General features: G+C 32.7%; 1 pseudogene; it reads left to right on the forward strand.

Annotated features, from left to right (window-relative positions):
- The first annotated feature begins 528 nt into the window (after nucleotides 1–528).
- Nucleotides 529–620, forward strand: LOC137211519 (U6 spliceosomal RNA; annotated as a pseudogene).
- The last annotated feature ends 3,209 nt before the right edge of the window (nucleotides 621–3,829 follow it).

A 3,829-nucleotide genomic window follows, 5' to 3' on the forward strand; every position in this document is an offset into this window, starting at 1 on the left:
ACATAAGGAGTGACCGAATATGTAGAAGCAAAATTCTGATAGTTGTTTTACCTTAATTATGAAAACTAAACAAACATCCATTAATGACTCAATAAAAAAGACAATTATTCAATTAAAAAATACAACTCTGATATATATCTTTCATCAAAAACTAGTAATTATTTAAGATATAAGTAGCTATGATATCTATATTTTTATAACAATTATTGAACTTTATTACTTCCATATTATTATTATTACTGTGAACTTCAGACATGTAACTTTTCAGTGACTTATTAAATACTTACCACATTGTTACGTAATGTCGATACAAGGGAAAAAAGGTATTTCTACCTTAGAGAAACCCATGGTAGAGACATGTATTTGTAAATAGATAAATTAGTACTAAAAGACAAAGACTCAACAAAGAAATATGGTCTAAGTGTTTCTGAATCCTGGAGATGTATTATTATGTCCTATGTGTCCTTACTTATGAGGCAAAATAATATGGAAACAGAATAATCTGAGAGAATAATCTGAGAATGATGCTTGCTTTGGCAGCACATATACTAAAATTAGAATCATACAGAGAAGATTAGCCTGGATCCTGTGCAATGGTTCTTGAAGTGTTCCATATTAAAAAAATAATAATAATCTGAGAATGATTAAGGCTGAATCTGAGATAAACCAACCTGGTTGTGCAATTGACTGGCCTCTTTAGGAATGGTCTTCCTTCAAGATCATGGTGTCCAAAGATATCATTTGCTATACCTTAAACGTAATAAAAGCAGTCACCTTTTGGAAAGTTTTAGTAAGTATATTTAGGTAGAAGTGACACCCAACCAGTTTCTAAAACTCTTTGGAAAATCCCATGCCCTTGAGTGAGAGAGATCGAAAAGGCAAAGCTGGGTGTAAGAACCCAGCATGATTGAGCTACACGGTACAAGTTAGAATTCAAGAAATCCCTCTACAATGGGGAAGAAGCACACAGAGGTGCTGAGTGTAACAGACTGAGGTTTAAGGCCCACTCACTGTAGCCAAAGCTTGTGTTGAGGTTGGCTTCAGTATGAAGAGTAAAGCTGGCAATTCAGATGTTATTAACACAAAGCAAAGAGCATCAATAAACATTTCTGAGAAAGGTGTTTAGTGAATGCTCTACTATATTCCACATTTCAAAAAAGTTCAAACCATAGTAGAACCAATGAATAATGCAATCAAAGAACATAAAGTTAATATAATCTTTCACTTTTTCAACAGATTGACAGTATATAAGAATCACTTATCAAAGAGACTCCTCTGAAACAAATATGTATGAGTGAATTTTTGGAAACAAAATAAAACTTGTTTTTGTATTTTCTCAGAATAAAAGCCTGGCAGTTCATTTGGGCTATTTTTTTTTTATGACTATTTGCAAGTGGAGACAATATTTTGTTGTTGTGGACTATCTCATTTTTAGCTAACAGTCGTGTTCATAGAGTACTGCAGAACTGAGGTCCATACATTTAACTATCCTCAAATACATTTCTAGCCATAATCCTTCAAAACTCCTTATGAAACTCACCTCCTTCATTGAACCTCACTCCATTTGATAGTCAATGAAGTGGGTATTATCAAATTAAAATATATCAGCATGCATATAAATATTAATTTGTTCTAATATGTGGTCTTCAGTAGGATTTCTAAGACTTTCGTTTGATTAGCTTTTAAAATCTTTCAGCGTCTTAAGATTATTTTTATGGCTTACAATGTACCCTCAAAATATATTGATTCTTATAATAATATAAGATCCATGTACTTCATTTATGCCAGCTTACAGATCACTCTCAAGTGCTTTGATTTTACAGTTTTCCCCTGGCAGTTAATTTAAAGTTAGAACATTGGTCTTCCAAATCTGACGTTTGTGTGATTGGTGGATTGTACTGAAATTTTATTGACCTTTATCTTGTTTTTGTGCTCACTGGCTCATCAGATGCTGTGCTGTCAGAAAAAGAGCATTAACAACTTCTCTACCTCTCTGTCTACAGTGTATCTTTTGCAAGAGTATTGCTGATCAGTTCATGAATAGTTCTTAGCTTGGCTATAGCCTTCGACTGACTCACTATAACCTTTATAGCCTTCAGGGAGCTATTTGTCTTTGCATTTCCTAATCTTGTGATTTATATACTAGTAAGCCCAAGGGCTACTTCTCATCCCTAAGGTGGCTACACACACTCTCTCTTTATTTTGTTGCCAAATCTGCCTTTTCCCTCTTTTAAAGTAACCATTACTTTCTATATTCTTTGAGAACTTTTTTTTCAAGACCGGCTCAATTTTTCTTGCTGGCTCTAAAGAAAACTTATTACTAAGCTACTATTAAGTCCTGCTAGTATATATTCTGATCACTATGAAGAAGTAGCCAGGTGATGGTACTTTTATTTTTAAATATTTTTACAAATATTCTGGACTACTGAGAATCTCAGCCTTTAGTTTCTACCTGTTAATTTCTACTTCATTCAAGAAAGTGTACATTTAAGAAAATTTAGCATAAAAATATTACTCTTGCTTTCTGGATTTAAATTCAAATACAGTGTTTACATTTTTAAGCCTCATCTTGAACTAAGGTTTTGTTATCTCCTGTTCTTATTCATCACCTTTATCTATGAATGTCCTTCTACTCAACAATTGCGTGACCTCCCCAAAACAAACAAACATATCATCTCAGAACAGTGAAGATCTTCTAGGCTCAAGTGGGTAACTTAGATTTATACACACATAGACACACATTACCACAAGAATGTATATTTGTGTGTATGTACTCACATGTGTATACATACATGCATGTATATGCATGCATATATAATTAAATATTTATTTTCTTTATTATCTACATATGTTTATGAATATATGTGCATACAAATATATGTTTAATGTATGTATATATTCATAAGTGTTTATCATGTATGTATGTGCCATTTCCTCTCCTATGTGACCATTCATACCATCACACCATACTACTTCTTTTTCATTAATGTTCTTTGCTGAGAATATCGTGTATTTTTTTTCAGCTTTATTGAAGTATAATTGACAAAATAAATACTACATATGTTTACAGTGCACAATGTGATGTTTGATATACATATACATTGCAAAATGACTAATACAATAAAATTAATTAACATATCCATCAACTCAAGTAGGTATCATTTGTGTGTGTGTGTGTGTTGATAACACTTAAGATTTACTATCTTAGCAACTTTTAAGTACAGTATTAATACGGTATTATTAACTATAGTCATCATACTGTACATTAAATCTCCAGAATTTATTCATCTTGCATAACAGAAATGGCATCTTTTTAAACTGAGAACATTGAAGTAATCAGGAGAAAACTTCCACAATTTTCCACTTAACTTCATGGGTTTGTGTCCATACATTATACCTTCTCCTACTTATATGGATTAAACTGTCCATGCTCCTAGCTAAGGACAGCTTCTGCAGTTCACATTGGGCCAATCTTTTCTGATCTACTCAAGGATAATATTCCAGCAAGTATACCCTTTCTCGACTTCATCAAATTATCCCTTTCTCCTGAACCATTTATATAAACTTGCAAACATCCTATATTTCAAAAAACTAAAACAAACCAAAAACAAATAAACCTTTTGACCATACTTTCTCCTCAGTTGAGATCTCGTTTCTCTTATTTTCTTCACAGAAAGTCTTCTGTTCTTTTCATTCTACCTTGAACCCCCCACTCCAATAAGATATTTGCTCCCACTGCTCCAGTGAAACACTTGACTAGGGCTACTGGACTATAGAACTGCTAAATCTAATGGTCATTTCTCAGCATTCATCCTACTTGAAGAGTTGA

The sequence above is a fragment of the Pseudorca crassidens genome, chromosome 18, assembly GCF_039906515.1.
Source record: "Pseudorca crassidens isolate mPseCra1 chromosome 18, mPseCra1.hap1, whole genome shotgun sequence".
In the NCBI taxonomy this organism is placed as follows: Eukaryota; Metazoa; Chordata; class Mammalia; order Artiodactyla; family Delphinidae; genus Pseudorca; species Pseudorca crassidens.